A 21,172-nucleotide genomic window follows, 5' to 3' on the forward strand; every position below is an offset into this window, starting at 1 on the left:
CACAAAAAGGAATGGAGTCATTAGCATTTATGGTTTGTAAATGGCACCCAGAATTATGTTGCACGAAGCACAATTTCACATCATTCTGGGTTCATTTGTGTGAAAACAAGGTCCAATCAGGCTGAAACGTTACAGGAAGGTAGAATCTGTTGAGTTGTAAGTGATCTGAACGTTTCATGATGATAGCACTTTCCTAAGGGGGTCAAACCATGTCCCAAAGGTCACCGGATCTCGTGTCAATTTTAAAGAAGTAGTCCAGTTACACATTTGTGGGCTTATAACTTGGCTTCTGAATGTCCTAGAGCGATCAGGTTTGCTTTAGTGTACTCCAATCAACAGCCCCTACAACCACAAAAAGGAATGGAGACATTAGCACTTATGGTTTTTAAATGGCACCCAGAATTATGTTGTACGAAGCACAATTTCACATCATTCTGGGTTCATTTGTGTGAAAACAAGGTCCAATCAGGCTGAAACGTTACAGGAAGGTAGAATCTACTGAGTTTTAAGTGATCTGAACGTTTCATGATGATAGCACTTTCCTAAGGGGGTCAAACCATGTCCCAAAGATCACCGGATCTGGTGTCAATTTAAAGAAGTAGTCCAGTTACACATTTGTGGGCTTATAACTTGGCTTCTGAATTTCCTAGAGAGATCAGGTTTGTTTTAGTGTACTCCAATCAACAGCCCCTACAACCACAAAAAGGAATGGAGTCATTAGCACTTATGGTTTGCAAATGGCACCCAGAATTATGTTGCACGAAGCACAATTTCACATCATTCTGGGTCCATTTGTGTGAAAACAAGGTCCAATCAGGCTGAAACGCTACAAGAAGGTAGAATCTATTGAGTTGTAAGTGATCTGAACGTTTCAAGATGATCGCACATTACTATAGGGGGTAAAACCATGTCCCAAAGGTCACCGGGCCTGGTGTCACTTTAAAGAAGTAGTCCAGTTACACCTTTGTGGGCTTATAACTTGGCTTCTGAATGTCCTAGAGAGGTTAGGTTTGTTTTAGTGTACTCCAATCAACAGCCCCTACAACCACAAAAGGAATGGAGTCATTAGCACTTATGGTTTGTAAGTGGCACCCAGAATTATGTTGCACGAAGCACAATTTCACATCATTCTGGGTCAATTTGTGTGAAAACAAGGTCCAATCCGGCTGAAACGCTACAAGAAGGTAGAATCTATTGAGTTGTAAGTGATCTGAACGTTTCAAGATGATCGCACATTCCTATAGGGGGTAAAACCATGTCTCAAAGGTCACCGGGCCTGGTGTCACTTTAAAGAAGTAGTCCAGTTACACATTTGTGGGCTTATAACTTGGCTTCTGAATGTCCTAGAGAGGTTAGGTTTGCTTTAGTGTACTCCAATCAACAGCCCCTACAACCACAAAAAGGAATGGAGTCATTAGCACTTATGGTTTGTAAATGGCACCCAGAATTATGTTGCACGAAGCACAATTTCACATCATTCTGGGTCCATTTGTGTGAAAACAAGATCCAATCAGGCTGAAACGTTACTGGAAGGTAGAATCTATTGAGTTGTAAGTGATCTGAACGTTTCATGATGATAGCGCTTTCCTATGGGGGTCAAACCATGTCCCAAAGGTCACCGGATCTGGTGTCAATTTAAAGAAGTAGTCCAGTTACACATTTGTGGGCTTATAACTTGGCTTCTGAATGTCCTAGAGAGATCAGGTTTGTTTTAGTATACTCCAATCAACAGCCCCTACAACCACAAAAAGGAATGGAGTCATTAGCACTTATGGTTTGTAAATGGCACCCAGAATTATGTTGCACGAAGCACAATTTCACATCATTCTGGGTCCATTTGTGTGAAAACAAGGTCCAATCAGGCTGATACATTACAAGAAGGTAGAATCTATTGAGTTGTAAGTGATCTGAACGTTTCATGATGATAGCACTTTCCTAAGGGGGTCAAACCATGTCCTAAAGGTCACCGGATCTGGTGTCAATTTAAAGAAGTAGTCCAGTTACACATTTGTGGGCTTATAACTTGGCTTCTGAATGTCCTAGAGAGATCAGGTTTGTTTTAATGTACTCCAATCAACAGCCCCTACAACCACAAAAAGGAATGGAGTCATTAGCATTTATGGTTTGTAAATGGCACCCAGATTTATGTTGCACGAAGCACAATTTCACATCATTCTGGGTTCATTTGTGTGAAAACAAGGTCCAATCAGGCTGAAACGTTACAGAAAGGTAGAATCTATTTAGTTGTAAGTGATCTGAACGTTTCATGATGATAGCGCTTTCCTAAGGGGATCAAACCATGTCCCAAAGGTCACCGGATCTGGTGTCAATTTAAAGAAGTAGTCCAGTTACACATTTGTGGGCTTATAACTTGGCTTCTGAATGTCCAAGAGAGATCAGGTTTGTTTTAGTGTACTCCAATCAACAGCCCCTACAACCACAAAAGGAATGGAGTCATTAGCCTTATGGTTTGTAAATGGAACCCAGAATTATGTTGCACGAAGCACAATTTCACATCATTCTGGGTCCATTTGTGTGAAAACAAGGTCCAATCAGGCTGAAACGTTACAGGAAGGTAGAATCTATTGAGTTGTAAGTGATCTGAACGTTTCATGATGATAGCACTTTCCAAAGGGGGTCAAACCATGTCCCAAAGGTCACCGGATCTGGTGTCAATTTAAAGAAGTAGTCCAGTTACACATTTGTGGGCTTATAACTTGGCTTCTGAATGTCCAAGAGAGATCAGGTTTGTTTTAGTGTACTCCAATCAACAGCCCCTACAACCACAAAAGGAATGGAGTCATTAGCCTTATGGTTTGTAAATGGAACCCAGAATTATGTTGCACGAAGCACAATTTCACATCATTCTGGGTCCATTTGTGTGAAAACAAGGTCCAATCAGGCTGAAACGTTACAGGAAGGTAGAATCTATTGAGTTGTAAGTGATCTGAACGTTTCATGATGATAGCACTTTCCAAAGGGGGTCAAAACATGTCCCAAAGGTCACCGGATCTGGTGTCAATTTAAAGAAGTAGTCCAGTTACACCTTTGTGGGCTTATAACTTGGCTTCTGAATGTCCTAGAGCGATCAGGTTTGCTTTAGTGTACTCCAATCAACAGCCCCTACAACCACAAAAAGGAATGGAGACATTAGCACTTATGGTTTTTAAATGGCATCCAGAATTATGTTGCACGAAGCACAATTTCACATCATTCTGGGTCCATTTGTGTGAAAACAAGGTCCAATCAGGCTGAAACGCTACAAGAAGGTAGAATCTATTGAGTTGTAAGTGATCTGAACATTTCAAGATGATCGCACATTCCTATAGGGGGTAAAACCATGTCCCAAAGGTCACCGGGCCTGGTGTCACTTTAAAGAAGTAGTCCAGTTACACCTTTGTGGGCTTATAACTTGGCTTCTGAATGTCCTAGAGAGGTTAGGTTTGTTTTAGTGTACTCCAATCAACAGCCCCTACAACCACAAAAAGGAATGGAGTCATTAGCACTTATGGTTTGTAGATGGCACACAGAATTATGTTGCACGAAGCACAATTTCACATCATTCTGGGTCCATTTGTGTGAAAACAAGGTCCAATCAGGCTGAAACGTTACAGGAAGGTAGAATCTATTGAGTTGTAAGTGATCTGAACGTTTCATGATGATAGCACTTTCCTAAGGGGGTCAAACCATGTCCCAAAGGTCACCGGATCTGGTGTCAATTTAAAGAAGTAGTCCAGTTACACATTTGTGGGCTTATTACTTGGCTTCTGAATGTCCTAGAGAGATCAGGTTTATTTTAGTGTACTCCAATCAACAGTCCCTACAACTACAAAAAAGAATGGAGTCATTAGCACTTATGGTTTTTAAATGGCTCCCAGAATTATGTTGCACGAAGCACAATTTCACATCATTCTGGGTTCATTTGTGTGAAAACAAGGTCCAATCAGGCTGAAACGTTACAGGAAGGTAGAATCTATTGAGTTGTAACTGATCTGAACGTTTCATGATGATAGCACTTTCCTAAGGGGGTCAAACCATGTCCCAAAGGTCACTGGATCTGGTGTCAATTTAAAGAAGTAGTCCAGTTACACATTTGTGGGCTTATAACTTGGCTTCTGAATGTCCTAGAGAGATCAGGTTTGTTTTAATGTACTCCAATCAACAGCCCCTACAACCACAAAAAGGAATGGAGTCATTAGCACTTATGGTTTGTAAGTGGCACCCAGAATTATGTTGCACGAAGCACAATTTCACATCATTCTGGGTCAATTTGTGTGAAAACAAGGTCCAATCAGGCTGATACGTTACAAGAAGGTAGAATCTATTGAGTTGTAAGTGATCTGAACGTTTCATGATGATAGGACTTTCCTAAGGGGGTCAAACCATGTCCCAAAGGTCACCGGATCTGGGGTCAATTTAAAGAAGTAGTCCAGTTACACATTTGTGGGCTTATAACTTGGCTTCTGAATGTCCTAGAGAGGTCAGGTTTGTTTTAGTGTACTCCAATCAACAGCCCCTACAACCACAAAAAGGAATGGAGTCATTAGCACTTATGGTTTGTAAATGGCACCCAGAATTATATTGCACGAAGCACAATTTCACATCATTCTGGGTCCATTTGTGTGAAAACAAGGTCCAATCAGGCTGAAACGTTACAGGAAGGTAGAATCTATTGAGTTGTAAGTGATCTGAACGTTTCATGATGATAGCACTTTCCTAAGGGGGTCAAACCATGTCCCAAAGGTCACCGGATCTGGTGTCAATTTAAAGAAGTAGTCCAGTTACACATTTGTGGGCTTATAACTTGGCTTCTGAATGTCCTAGAGAGGTCAGGTTTGTTTTAGTGTACTCCAATCAACAGCCCCTACAACCACAAAAAGGAATGGAGACATTAGCACTTATGGTTTTTAAATGGCACCCAGAATTATGTTGCACGAAGCACAATTTCACATCATTCTGGGTCCATTTGTGTGAAAACAAGGTCCAATCAGGCTGAAACGCTACAAGAAGGTAGAATCTATTGAGTTGTAAGTGATCTGAACATTTCAAGATGATCGCACATTCCTAAGGGGGTCAAACCATGTCCCAAAGGTCACCGGATCTGGTGTCAATTTAAAGAAGTTGTCCAGTTACACATTTGTGGGCTTATAACTTGGCTTCTGAATGTCCTAGAGCGATCAGGTTTGCTTTAGTGTATTCCAATCAACAGCCCCTACAACCACAAAAAGGAATGGAGACATTAGCACTTATGGTTTTTAAATGGCACCCAGAATTATGTTGCACGAAGCACAATTTCACATCATTCTGGGTCCATTTGTGTGAAAACAAGGTCCAATCAGGCTGAAACGCTACAAGAAGGTAGAATCTATTGAGTTGTAAGTGATCTGAACATTTCAAGATGATCGCACATTCCTATAGGGGGTAAAACCATGTCCCAAAGGTCACCGGGCCTGGTGTCACTTTAAAGAAGTAGTCCAGTTACACCTTTGTGGGCTTATAACTTGGCTTCTGAATGTCCTAGAGAGGTTAGGTTTGTTTTAGTGTACTCCAATCAACAGCCCCTACAATCACAAAAAGGAATGGAGTCATTAGCACTTATGGTTTGTAAATGGCACCCAGAATTATGTTGCACGAAGCACAATTTCACATCATTCTGGGTCCATTTGTGTGAAAACAAGGTCCAATCAGGCTGAAACGTTACAGGAAGGTAGAATCTATTGAGTTGTAAGTGATCTGAACGTTTCATGATGATAGCACTTTCCTAAGGGGGTCAAACCATGTCCCAAAGGTCACCGGATCTGGTGTCAATTTAAAGAAGTAGTCCAGTTACACATTTGTGGGCTTATAACTTGGCTTCTGAATGTCCTAGAGAGATCAGGTTTGTTTTAATGTACTCCAATCAACAGCCCCTACAACCACAAATAGGAATGGAGTCATTAGCACTTATGGTTTGTAAGTGGCACCCAGAATTAGGTTGCACGAAGCACAATTTCACATCATTCTGGGTCAATTTGTGTGAAAACAAGGTCCAATCAGGCTGATACGTTACAAGAAGGTAGAATCTATTGAGTTGTAAGTGATCTGAACGTTTCATGATGATAGCACTTTCCTAAGGGGGTCAAACCATGTCCCAAAGGTCACCGGATCTGGGGTCAATTTAAAGAAGTAGTCCAGTTACACATTTGTGGGCTTATAACTTGGCTTCTGAATGTCCTAGAGAGATCAGGTTTGTTTTAATGTACTCCAATCAACAGCCCCTACAACCACAAAAAGGAATGGAGTCATTAGCATTTATGGTTTGTAAATGGCACCCAGAATTATGTTGCACGAAGCACAATTTCACATCATTCTGGGTTCATTTGTGTGAAAACAAGGTCCAATCAGGCTGAAACGTTACAGGAAGGTAGAATCTATTTAGTTGTAAGTGATCTGAACGTTTCATGATGATAGCGCTTTCCTAAGGGGATCAAACCATGTCCCAAAGGTCACCGGATCTGGTGTCAATTTAAAGAAGTAGTCCAGTTACACATTTGTGGGCTTATAACTTGGCTTCTGAATGTCCTAGAGAGATCAGGTTTGTTTTAGTGTACTCCAATCAACAGCCCCTACAACCACAAAAGGAATGGAGTCATTAGCCTTATGGTTTGTAAATGGAACCCAGAATTATGTTGCACGAAGCACAATTTCACATCATTCTGGGTCCATTTGTGTGAAAACAAGGTCCAATCAGGCTGAAACATTACAAGAAGGTAGAATCTATTGAGTTGTAAGTGATCTGAACGTTTCATGATGATCTCACATTCCCATAGGGGGTCAAACCATGTCCCAAAGGTCACCGGGCCTGGTGTCACTTTAAAGAAGTAGTCCAGTTACACCTTTGTGGGCTTATAACTTGGCTTCTGAATGTCCTAGAGAGGTCAGGTTTGTTTTAGTGTACTCCAATCAACAGCCCCTACAACCACAAAAAGGAATGGAGTCATTAGCACTTATGGTTTGTAAATGGCACCCAGAATTATGTTGCACGAAGCACAATTTCACATCATTCTGGGTCCATTTGTGTGAAAACAAGGTCCAATCAGGCTGAAACGTTACAGGAAGGTAGAATCTATTGAGTTGTAAGTGATCTGAACGTTTCATGATGATAGCACTTTCCTAAGGGGGTCAAACCATGTCCCAAAGGTCACCGGATCTGGTGTCAATTTAAAGAAGTAGTCCAGTTACACATTTGTGGGCTTATAACTTGGCTTCTGAATGTCCTAGAGCGATCAGGTTTGCTTTAGTGTACTCCAATCAACAGCCCCTACAACCACAAAAAGGAATGGAGACATTAGCACTTATGGTTTTTAAATGGCACCCAGAATTATGTTGCACGAAGCACAATTTCACATCATTCTGGGTCCATTTGTGTGAAAACAAGGTCCAATCAGGCTGAAACGCTACAAGAAGGTAGAATCTATTGAGTTGTAAGTGATCTGAACATTTCAAGATGATCGCACATTCCCATAGGGGGTAAAACCATGTCCCAAAGGTCACCGGGCCTGGTGTCACTTTAAAGAAGTAGTCCAGTTACACCTTTGTGGGCTTATAACTTGGCTTCTGAATGTCCTAGAGAGGTTAGGTTTGTTTTAGTGTACTCCAATCAACAGCCCCTACAACCACAAAAAGGAATGGAGTCATTAGCACTTATGGTTTGTAAATGGCACCCAGAATTATGTTGCACGAAGCACAATTTCACATCATTCTGGGTCCATTTGTGTGAAAACAAGGTCCAATCAGGCTGAAACGTTACAGGAAGGTAGAATCTATTGAGTTGTAAGTGATCTGAACGTTTCATGATGATAGCACTTTCCTAAGGGGGTCAAACCATGTCCCAAAGGTCACTGGATCTGGTGTCAATTTAAAGAAGTAGTCCAGTTACACATTTGTGGGCTTATAACTTGGCTTCTGAATGTCCTAGAGAGATCAGGTTTATTTTAGTGTACTCCAATCAACAGTCCCTACAACTACAAAAAAGAATGGAGTCATTAGCACTTATGGTTTTTAAATGGCACCCAGAATTATGTTGCACGAAGCACAATTTCACATCATTCTGGGTTCATTTGTGTGAAAACAAGGTCCAATCAGGCTGAAACGTTACAGGAAGGTAGAATCTATTGAGTTGTAACTGATCTGAACGTTTCATGATGATAGCACTTTCCTAAGGGGGTCAAACCTTGTCCCAAAGGTCACTGGATCTGGTGTCAATTTAAAGAAGTAGTCCAGTTACACATTTGTGGGCTTATAACTTGGCTTATGAATGTCCTAGAGAGATCAGGTTTGTTTTAATGTACTCCAATCAACAGCCCCTACAACCACAAAAAGGAATGGAGTCATTAGCACTTATGGTTTGTAAGTGGCACCCAGAATTATGTTGCACGAAGCACAATTTCACATCATTCTGGGTCAATTTGTGTGAAAACAAGGTCCAATCAGGCTGATACGTTACAAGAAGGTAGAATCTATTGAGTTGTAAGTGATCTGAACGTTTCATGATGATAGCACTTTCCTAAGGGGGTCAAACCATGTCCCAAAGGTCACCGGATCTGGTGTCAATTTAAAGAAGTAGTCCAGTTACACATTTGTGGGCTTATAACTTGGCTTCTGAATGTCCTAGAGAGATCAGGTTTGTTTTAATGTACTCCAATCAACAGCCCCTACAACCACAAAAAGGAATGGAGTCATTAGCATTTATGGTTTGTAAATGGCACCCAGAATTATGTTGCACGAAGCACAATTTCACATCATTCTGGGTTCATTTGTGTGAAAACAAGGTCCAATCAGGCTGAAACGTTACAGGAAGGTAGAATCTATTTAGTTTTAAATGATCTGAACGTTTCATGATGATAGCGCATTCCTAAGGGGATCAAACCATGTCCCAAAGGTCACCGGATCTGGTGTCAATTTAAAGAAGTAGTCCAGTTACACATTTGTGGGCTTATAACTTGGCTTCTGAATGTCCTAGAGAGATCAGGTTTGTTTTAGTGTACTCCAATCAACAGCCCCTACAACCACAAAAGGAATGGAGTCATTAGCCTTATGGTTTGTAAATGGAACCCAGAATTATGTTGCACGAAGCACAATTTCACATCATTCTGGGTCCATTTGTGTGAAAACAAGGTCCAATCAGGCTGAAACATTACAAGAAGGTAGAATCTATTGAGTTGTAAGTGATCTGAACGTTTCATGATGATCTCACATTCCCATAGGGGGTCAAACCATGTCCCAAAGGTCACCGGGCCTGGTGTCAATTTAAAGAAGTAGTCCAGTTACACCTTTGTGGGCTTATAACTTGGCTTCTGAATGTCCTAGAGAGGTCAGGTTTGTTTTAGTGTACTCCAATCAACAGCCCATACAACCACAAAAAGGAATGGAGTCATTAGCACTTATGGTTTGTAAATGGCACCCAGAATTATGTTGCACGAAGCACAATTTCACATCATTCTGGGTCCATTTGTGTGAAAACAAGGTCCAATCAGGCCGAAACGTTACAGGAAGGTAGAATCTATTGAGTTGTAAGTGATCTGAACGTTTCATGATGATAGCACTTTCCTAAGGGGGTCAAACCATGTCCCAAAGGTCACCGGATCTGGTGTCAATTTAAAGAAGTAGTCCAGTTACACATTTGTGGGCTTATAACTTGGCTTCTGAATGTCCTAGAGTGATCAGGTTTGCTTTAGTGTACTCCAATCAACAGCCCCTACAACCACAAAAAGGAATGGAGACATTAGCACTTATGGTTTTTAAATGGCACCCAGAATTATGTTGCACGAAGCACAATTTCACATCATTCTGGGTTCATTTGTGTGAAAACAAGGTCCAATCAGGCTGAAACGCTACAAGAAGGTAGAATCTATTGAGTTGTAAGTGATCTGAACATTTCAAGATGATCGCACATTCCTATAGGGGGTAAAACCATGTCCCAAAGGTCACCGGGCCTGGTGTCACTTTAAAGAAGTAGTCCAGTTACACCTTTGTGGGCTTATAACTTGGCTTCTGAATGTCCTAGAGAGGTTAGGTTTGTTTTAGTGTACTCCAATCAACAGCCCCTACAACCACAAAAAGGAATGGAGTCATTAGCATTTATGGTTTGTAAATGGCACCCAGAATTATGTTGCACGAAGCACAATTTCACATCATTCTGGGTCCATTTGTGTGAAAACAAGGTCCAATCAGGCTGAAACGTTACAGGAAGGTAGAATCTATTGAGTTGTAAGTGATCTGAACGTTTCATGATGATAGCACTTTTCTAAGGGGGTCAAACCATGTCCCAAAGGTCACCGGATCTGGTGTCAATTTAAAGAAGTAGTCCAGTTACACATTTGTGGGCTTATAACTTGGCTTCTGAATGTCCTAGAGAGATCAGGTTTATTTTAGTGTACTCCAATCAACAGTCCCTACAACTACAAAAAGGAATGGAGTCATTAGCACTTATGGTTTTTAAATGGCACCCAGAATTATGTTGCACGAAGCACAATTTCACATCATTCTGGGTTCATTTGTGTGAAAACAAGGTCCAATCAGGCTGAAACGTTACAGGAAGGTAGAATCTATTGAGTTGTAACTGATCTGAACGTTTCATGATGATAGCCTTTCCTAAGGGGGTCAAACCATGTCCCAAAGTTCACTGGATCTGGTGTCAATTTAAAGAAGTAGTCCAGTTACACATTTGTGGGCTTATAACTTGGCTTATGAATGTCCTAGAGAGATCAGGTTTGTTTTAATGTACTCCAATCAACAGCCCCTACAACCACAAAAAGGAATGGAGTCATTAGCACTTATGGTTTGTAAATGGCACCCAGAATTATGTTGCACGAAGCACAATTTCACATCATTCTGGGTCAATTTGTGTGAAAACAAGGTCCAATCCGGCTGAAACGCTACAAGAAGGTAGAATCTATTGAGTTGTAAGTGATCTGAACGTTTCATGATGATAGCACTTTCCTAAGGGGGTCAAACCATGTCCCAAAGGTCACCGGATCTGGTGTCAATTTAAAGAAGTAGTCCAGTTACACATTTGTGGGCTTATAACTTGGCTTCTGAATGTCCTAGAGAGATCAGGTTTGTTTTAGTGTACTCCAATCAACACCCCCTACAACCACAAAAGGAATGGAGTCATTAGCCTTATGGTTTGTAAATGGCACCCAGAATTATGTTGCACGAAGCACAATTTCACATCATTCTGGGTCCATTTGTGTGAAAACAGGGTCCAATCAGGCTGAAACATTACAAGAAGGTAGAATCTATTGAGTTGTAAGTGATCTGAACGTTTCATGATGATAGCACTTTCCTAAGGGGGTCAAACCATGTCCCAAAGGTCACCGGATCTGGTGTCAATTTAAAGAAGTAGTCCAGTTACACATTTGTGGGCTTATAACTTGGCTTCTGAATGTCCTAGAGAGATCAGGTTTGTTTTAATGTACTCCAATCAACAGCCCCTACAACCACAAAAAGGAATGGAGTCATTAGCATTTATGGTTTGTAAATGGCACCCAGAATTATGTTGCACGAAGCACAATTTCACATCATTCTGGGTTCATTTGTGTGAAAACAAGGTCCAATCAGGCTGAAACGTTACAGGAAGGTAGAATCTATTTAGTTGTAAGTGATCTGAACGTTTCATGATGATAGCACTTTCCTAAGGGGGTCAAACCATGTTGCAAAGGTCACCGGATCTGGTGTCAATTTAAAGAAGTAGTCCAGTTACACATTTGTGGGCTTATAACTTGGCTTCTGAATGTCCTAGAGATATCAGGTTTGTTTTAATGTACTCCAATCAACAGCCCCTACAACCACAAAAAGGAATGGAGTCATTAGCACTTATGGTATGTAAATGGCACCCAGAATTATGTTGCACGAAGCACAATTTCACATCATTCTGGGTTCATTTGTGTGAAAACAAGGTCCAATCAGGCTGAAACGTTACAGGAAGGTAGAATCTACTGAGTTGTAAGTGATCTGAACGTTTCATGATGATAGCACTTTCCTAAGGGGGTCAAACCATGTCCCAAAGATTACCGGATCTGGTGTCAATTTAAAGAAGTAGTCCAGTTACACATTTGTGGGCTTATAACTTGGCTTATGAATGTCCTAGAGAGATCAGGTTTGTTTTAATGTACTGCAATCAACAGCCCCTACAACCACAAAAAGGAATGGAGTAATTAGCACTTATGGTTTGTAAGTGGCACCCAGAATTATGTTGCACGAAGCACAATTTCACATCATTCTGGGTCAATTTGTGTGAAAACAAGGTCCAATCCGGCTGAAACGCTACAAGAAGGTAGAATCTATTGAGTTGTAAGTGATCTGAACATTTCAAGATGATCGCACATTCCTATAGGGGGTCAAACCATGTCCCAAAGGTCACCGGGCCAAGTGTCACTTTAAAGAAGTAGTCCAGTTACACCTTTGTTGGCTTATAACTTGGCTTCTGAATGTCCTAGAGAGATCAGGTTTGTTTTAGTATACTCCAATCAACAGCCCCTACAACCACAAAAAGGAATGGAGTCATTAGCACTTATGGTTTGTAAATGGCACCCAGAATTATGTTGCACAAAGCACAATTTCACATCATTCTGGGTCCATTTGTGTGAAAACAAGGTCCAATCAGGCTGATACGTTACAATAAGGTAGAATCTATTGAGTTGTAAGTGATCTGAACGTTTCATGATGATAGCACTTTCCTAAGGGGGTCAAACCATGTCCCAAAGGTCACCGGATCTGGTGTCAATTTAAAGAAGTAGTCCAGTTACACATTTGTGGGCTCATAACTTGGCTTCTGAATGTCCTAGAGAGATCAGGTTTGTTTTAATGTACTCCATTCAACAGCCCCTACAACCACAAAAAGGAATGGAGTCATTAGCATTTATGGTTTGTAAATGGCACCCAGAATTATGTTGCACGAAGCACAATTTCACATCATTCTGGGTTCATTTGTGTGAAAACAAGGTCCAATCAGGCTGAAACGTTACAGGAAGGTAGAATCTATTTAGTTGTAAGTGATCTGAACGTTTCATGATGATAGCGCTTTCCTAAGGGGATCAAACAATGTCCCAAAGGTCACCGGATCTGGTGTCAATTTAAAGAAGTAGTCCAGTTACACATTTGTGGGCTTATAACTTGGCTTCTGAATGTCCTAGAGAGATCAGGTTTGTTTTAGTGTACTCCAATCAACAGCCCCTACAACCACAAAAGGAATGGAGTCATTAGCACTTATGGTTTGTAAATGGCACCCAGAATTATGTTGCACGAAGCACAATTTCACATCATTCTGGGTCCATTTGTGTGAAAACAAGGTCCAATCAGGCTGAAACGTTACAAGAAGGTAGAATCTATTGAGTTGTAAGTGATCTGAACGTTTCATGATGATCTCACATTCCCATAGGGGGTCAAACCATGTCCCAAAGGTCACTGGGCCTGGTGTCACTTTAAAGAAGTAGTCCAGTTACACCTTTGTGGGCTTATAACTTGGCTTCTGAATGTCCTAGAGAGGTCAGGTTTGTTTTAGTGTACTCCAATCAACAGCCCCTACAACCACAAAAAGGAATGGAGTCATTAGCATTTATGGTTTGTAAATGGCACCCAGATTTATGTTGCACGAAGCACAATTTCACATCATTCTGGGTTCATTTGTGTGAAAACAAGGTCCAATCAGGCTGAAACGTTACAGGAAGGTAGAATCTATTGAGTTGTAAGTGATCTGAATGTTTCATGATGATAGCACTTTCCTAAGGGGGTCAAACCATGTCCCAAAGGTCACCGGATCTGGTGTCAATTTAAAGAAGAAGTCCAGTTACACATTTAAGGGCTTATAACTTGGCTTCTGAATGTCCTAGAGCGATCAGGTTTGCTTTAGTGTACTCTAATCAACAGCCCCTACAACCACAAAAAGGAATGGAGACATTAGCACTTATGTTTTTTAAATGGCACCCAGAATTATGTTGCACGAAGCACAATTTCACATCATTCTGGGTTCATTTGTGTGAAAACTAGGTCCAATCAGGCTGAAACAATACAGGAAGGTAGAATCTATTGAATTGTAAGTGATCTGAACGTTTCATGATGATAGCACTTTCCTAAGGGGGTCAAACCATGTCCCAAAGATCACCGGATCTGGTGTCAATTTAAAGAAGTAGTCCAGTTACACATTTGTGGGCTTAAAACTTGGCTTCTGAATGTCCTAGAGAGATCAGGTTTGTTTTAGTGTACTCCAGTCAACAGCCCCTACAACCACAAAAAGGAATGGAGTCATTAGCACTTATGGTTTGTAAATGGCACCCAGAATTATGTTGCACGAAGCACAATTTCACATCATTCTCGGTCCATTTGTGTGAAAACAAGGTCCAATCAGGCTGAAACGCTACAAGAAGGTAGAATCTATTGAGTTGTAAGTGATCTGAACGTTTCAAGATGATCGCACATTCCTATAGGGGGTAAAACCATGTCCCAAAGGTCACCGGGCCTGGTGTTACTTTAAAGAAGTAGTCCAGTTACACCTTTGTGGGCTTATAACTTGGCTTCTGAATGTCCTAGAGAGGTTAGGTTTGTTTTAGTGTACTCCAATCAACAGCCCCTACAACCACAAAAGGAATGGAGTCATTAGCACTTATGGTTTGTAAATGGCACCCAGAATTATGTTGCACGAAGCACAATTTCACATCATTCTGGGTCCATTTGTGTGAAAACAAGGTCCAATCAGGCTGAAACGTTACAAGAAGGTAGAATCTATTGAGTTGTAAGTGATCTGAACGTTTCATGATGATCTCACATTCCCATAGGGGGTCAAACCATGTCCCAAAGGTCACTGGGCCTGGTGTCAATTTAAAGAAGTAGTCCAGTTACACCTTTGTGGGCTTATAACTTGGCTTCTGAATGTCCTAGAGAGGTCAGGTTTGTTTTAGTGTACTCCAATCAACAGCCCCTACAACCACAAAAAGGAATGGAGTTATTAGCACTTATGGTTTGTAAATGGCACCCAGAATTATGTTGCACGAAGCACAATTTCACATCATTCTGGGTCCATTTGTGTGAAAACAAGGTCCAATAAGGCTGAAACGTTACAGGAAGGTAGAATCTATTGAGTTGTAAGTGATCTGAACGTTTCATGATGATAGCACTTTCCTAAGGGGGTCAAACCATGTCCCAAAGGTCACCGGATCTGGTGTCAATTTAAAGAAGTAGTCCAGTTACACATTTGTGGACTTATAACTTGGCTTCTGAATGTCCTAGAGAGATCATTTTTGTTTTAATGTACTCCAATCAACAGCCCCTACAACCACAAAAAGGAATGGAGTCATTAGCATTTATGGTTTGTAAATGGCACCCAGAATTATGTTGCACGAAGCACAATTTCACATCATTCTGGGTTCATTTGTGTGAAAACAAGGTCCAATCAGGCTGAAACGTTACAGGAAGGTAGAATCTATTGAGTTGTAAGTGATCTGAATGTTTCATGATGATAGCACTTTCCTAAGGGGGTCAAACCATGTCCCAAAGGTCACCGGATCTGGTGTCAATTTAAAGAAGAAGTCCAGTTACACATTTAAGGGCTTATAACTCGGCTTCTGAATGTCCTAGAGCGATCAGGTTTGCTTTAGTGTACTCCAATCAACAGCCCCTACAACCACAAAAAGGAATGGAGACATTAGCACTTATGTTTTTTAAATGGCACCCAGAATTATGTTGCACGAAGCACAATTTCACATCATTCTGGGTTCATTTGTGTGAAAACAAGGTCCAATCAGGCTGAAACAATACAGGAAGGTAGAATCTATTGAGTTGTAAGTGATCTGAACGTTTCATGATGATAGCACTTTCCTAAGGGGGTCAAACCATGTCCCAAAGGTCAGCGGATCTGGTGTCAATTTAAAGAAGTAGTCCAGTTACACATTTGTGGGCTTATAACTTGGCTTCTGAATGTCCTAGAGAGATCAGGTTTGTTTTAATGTACTCCAATCAACAGCCCCTACAACCACAAAAAGGAATGGAGTCATTAGCATTTATGGTTTGTAAATGGCACCCAGAATTATGTTGCAGGAAGCACAATTTCACATCATTCTGGGTTCATTTGTGTGAAAACAAGGTCCAATAAGGCTGAAACGTTACAGGAAGGTAGAATCTATTTAGTTGTAAGTGATCTGAACGTTTCATGATGATAGCACTTTCCTAAGGGGGTCAAACCATGTTGCAAAGGTCACCGGATCTGGTGTCAATTTAAAGAAGTAGTCCAGTTACACATTTGTGGGCTTATAACTTGGCTTCTGAATGTCCTAGAGAGATCAGGTTTGTTTTAGTGTACTCCAATCAACAGCCCCTACAACCACAAAAGGAATGGAGTCATTAGCACTTATGGTTTGTAAATGGCACCCAGAATTATGTTGCACGAAGCACAATTTCACATCATTCTGGGTCCATTTGTGTGAAAACAAGGTCCAATCAGGCTGAAACGTTACAAGAAGGTAGAATCTATTGAGTTGTAAGTGATCTGAACGTTTCATGATGATCTCACATTCCCATAGGGGGTCAAACCATGTCCCAAAGGTCACCGGGCCTGGTGTCACTTTAAAGAAGTAGTCCAGTTACACCTTTGTGGGCTTATAACTTGGCGTCTGAATGTCCTAGAGAGGTCAGGTTTGTTTTAGTGTACTCCAATCAACAGCCCCTACAACCACAAAAAGGAATGGAGTCATTAGCACTTATGGTTTGTAAATGGCACCCAGAATTATGTTGCACGAAGCACAATTTCACATCATTCTGGGTCCATTTGTGTGAAAACAAGGTCCAATCAGGCTGAAACGTTACAGAAAGGTAGAATCTATTGAGTTGTAAGTGATCTGAACGTTTCATGATGATAGCACTTTCCTAAGAGGGTCAAACCATGTCCCAAAGGTCACCGGATCTGGTGTCAATTTAAAGAAGTAGTCCAGTTACACATTTGTGGACTTATAACTTGGCTTCTGAATGTCCTAGAGAGATCAGGTTTGTTTTAATGTACTCCAATCAACAGCCCCTACAACCACAAAAAGGAATGGAGTCATTAGCATTTATGGTTTGTAAATGGCACCCAGAATTATGTTGCACGAAGCACAATTTCACATCATTCTGGGTTCATTTGTGTGAAAACAATGTCCAATCAGGCTGAAACGTTACAGGAAGGTAGAATCTATTGAGTTGTAAGTGATCTGAACGTTTCATGATGATAGCACTTTCCTAAGGGGGTCAAACCATGTCCCAAAGGTCACCGGATCTGGTGTCAATTTAAAGAAGTAGTCCAGTTACACATTTGTGGGCTTATAACTTGGCTTCTGAATGTCCTAGAGCGATCAGGTTTGCTTTAGTGTACTCCAATCAACAGCCCCTAAACCACAAAAACGAATGGAGACATTAGCACTTATGGTTTTTAAATGGCACCCAGAATTATGTTGCACGAAGCACAATTTCACATCATTCTGGGTTCATTTGTGTGAAAACAAGGTCCAATCAGGCTGAAACAATACAGGAAGGTAGAATCTATTGAGTTGCAAGTGATCTGAACGTTTCATGATGATCGCACTTTCCTAAGGGGGTCAAACCATGTCCCAAAGGTCACCAGATCTGGTGTCACTTTAAAGAAGTAGTCCAGTTACACATTTGTGGGCTTATAACTTGGCTTCTGAATGTCCTAGAGAGGTCAGGGTTGTTTTAGTGTACTCCAATCAACAGCCCCTACATCCAAAAAAAGGAATGGAGTCATTAGCACTTATGGTTTTTAAATGGCACCCAGAATTATGTTGCACGAAGCACAATTTCACATCATTCTGGGTCCATTTGTGTGAAAACAAGGTCCAATCAGGCTGAAACGCTACAAGAAGGTAGAATCTATTGAGTTGTAAGTGATCTGAACGTTTCAAGATGATCGCATATTCCTATAGGGGGTAAAACCATGTCCCAAAGGTCACCGGGCCTGGTGTCACTTTAAAGAAGTAGTCCAGTTACACCTTTGTGGGCTTATAACTTGGCTTCTGAATGTCCTAGAGAGGTTAGGTTTGTTTTAGTGTACTCCAATCAACAGCCCCTACAACCACAAAAAGGAATGGAGTCATTAGCACTTATGCTTTGTAAATGGCACCCAGAATTATGTTGCACGAAGCACAATTTCACATCATTCTGGGTCCATTTGTGTGAAAACAAGGTCCAATCAGGCTGAAACGTTACAGGAAGGTAGAATCTATTGAGTTGTAAGTGATCTGAACGTTTCATGATGATAGCACTTTCCTAAGGGGGTCAAACCATGTCCCAAAGGTCACCGGATCTGGTGTCAATTTAAAGAAGTAGTCCAGTTACACATTTGTGGGCTTATAACTTGGCTTCTGAATGTCCTAGAGCGATCAGGTTTGCTTTAGTGTACTCCAATCAACAGCCCCTACAACCACAAAAAGGAATGGAGACATTAGCACTTATGGTTTTTAAATGGCACCCAGAATTATGTTGCACGAAGCACAATTTCACATCATTCTGGGTTCATTTGTGTGAAAACAAGGTCCAATCAGGCTGAAACAATACAGGAAGGTAGAATCTATTGAGTTGTAAGTGATCTGAACGTTTCATGATGATCGCACTTTCCTAAGGGGGTCAAACCATGTCCCAAAGGTCACCGGATCTGGTGTCACTTTAAAGAAGTAGTCCAGTTACACATTTGTGGGCTTATAACTTGGCTTCTGAATGTCCTAGAGAGGTCAGGGTTGTTTTAGTGTGTACTCCAATCAACAGCCCCTACAACCACAAAAAGGAATGGAGTCATTAGCACTTATGGTTTTTAAATGGCACCCAGAATTATGTTGCACGAAGCACAATTTCACATCATTCTGGGTTCATTTGTGTGAAAACAAGGTCCAATCAGGCTGAAACGTTACAGGAAGGTAGAATCTACTGAGTTGTAAGTGATCTGAACGTTTCATGATGATAGCACTTTCCTAAGGGGGTAAAACCATGTCCCAAAGGTCACCGGGCCTGGTGTCACTTTAAAGAAGTAGTCCAGTTACACCTTTTTGGGCTTATAACTTGGCTTCTGAATGTCCTAGAGAGGTTAGGTTTGTTTTAGTGTACTCCAGTCAACAGCCCCTACAACCACAAAAAGGAATGGAGTCATTAGCACTTATGCTTTGTAAATGGCACCCAGAATTATGTTGCACGAAGCACAATTTCACATCATTGTGGGTCCATTTGTGTGAAAACAAGGTCCAATCAGGCTGAAACGTTACAGTAAGGTAGAATCTATTGAGTTGTAAGTGATCTGAACGTTTCATGATGATAGCACTTTCCTAAGGGGGTCAAACCATGTCCCAAAGCTCACCGGATCTGGTGTCAATTTAAAGAAGTAGTCCAGTTACACATTTGTGGGCTTATTACTTGGCTTCTGAATGTCCTAGAGAGATCAGGTTTGTTTTAATGTACTCCAATCAACAGCCCCTACAACCACAAAAAGGAATGGAGTCATTAGCACTTATAGTTTGTAAGTGGCACCCAGAATTATGTTGCACGAAGCACAATTTCACATCATTCTGGGTTAATTTGTGTGAAAACAAGGTCCAATCCGGCTGAAACGCTACAAGAAGGTAGAATCTATTGAGTTGTAAGTGATCTGAACGTTTCAAGATGATCGCACATTCCTATAGGGGGTCAAACAATGTCCCAAAGGTCACCGGGCCAAGTGTCACTTTAAAGAAGTAGTCCAGTTACACCTTTGTGGGCTTATAACTTGGCTTCTGAATGTCCTAGAGAGGTTAGGTTTGTTTTAGTGTACTCCAATCAACAGCCCCTACAACCACAAAAAGGAATGGAGTCATTAGCACTTATGGTTTGTAAATGGCACCCAGAATTATTTTGCACGAAGCACAATTTCACATCATTCTGGGTTCATTTGTGTGAAAACAAGGTCCAATCAAGATGAAACGTTACTGGAAGCTAGAATCTATTGAGTTGTAAGTGATCTGAACGTTTCATGATGATAGCGCTTTCCTAAGGGGGTCAAACCATGTCCCAAAGGTCACCGGATCTGGTGTCAATTTAAAGAAGTAGTCCAGTTACACATTTGTGGGCTTATAACTTGGCTTCTGAATGTCCTAGAGAGATCAGGTTTGTTTTAGTATACTCCAATCAACAGCCCCTACAACCACAAAAAGGAATGGAGTCATTAGCACTTATGGTTTGTAAATGGCACCCAGAATTATGTTGCACGAAGCACAATTTCACATCATTCTGGGTCCATTTGTGTGAAAACAAGGTCCAATCAGGCTGAAACGTTACAGGAAGGTAGAATCTATTGAGTTGTAAGTGATCTGAACGTTTCATGATGATCGCACTTTCCTAAGGGGGTCAAACCATGTCCCAAAGGTCACCGGATCTGGTGTCACTTTAAAGAAGTTGTCCAGTTACACATTTGTGGGCTTATAACTTGGCTTCTGATTGTCCTAGAGAGGTCAGGGTTGTTTTAGTGTGTACTCCAATCAACAGCCCCTACAACCACAAAAAGGAATGGAGTCATTAGCACTTATGGTTTTTAAATGGCACCCAGAATTATGTTGCACGAAGCACAATTTCACATCATTCTGGGTTCATTTGTGTGAAAACAAGGTCCAATCAGGCTGAAACGTTACAGGAAGGTAGAATCTACTGAGTTGTAAGTGATCTGAACGTTTCATGATGATAGCACTTTCCTAAGGGGGTCAAACCATGTCCCAAAGCTCACCGGATCTGGTGTCAATTTAAAGAAGTAGTCCAGTTACACATTTGTGGGCTTATAACTTGGCTTCTGAATGTCCTAGAGAGATCAGGTTTGTTTTAGTGTACTCCAATAAACAGCCCCTACAACCACAAAAAGGAATGGAGTCATTAGCACTTATGGTTTGTAAATGGCACCCAGAATTATGTTGCACGAAGCACAATTTCACATCATTCTGGGTCCATTTGTGTGAAAACAATGTCCAATCAGGCTGAAACGCTACAAGAAGGTAGAATCTATTGAGTTGTAAGTGATCTGAACGTTTCAAGATGATCGCACATTCCTTTAGGGGGTAAAACCATGTCCCAAAGGTCACCGGGCCTGGTGTCACTTTAAAGAAGTAGTCCAGTTACACCTTTGTGGGCTTATAACTTGGCT

Source organism: Nothobranchius furzeri, chromosome 15, assembly GCF_043380555.1.
Source record: "Nothobranchius furzeri strain GRZ-AD chromosome 15, NfurGRZ-RIMD1, whole genome shotgun sequence".
NCBI classification, from domain to species: domain Eukaryota; kingdom Metazoa; phylum Chordata; class Actinopteri; order Cyprinodontiformes; family Nothobranchiidae; genus Nothobranchius; species Nothobranchius furzeri.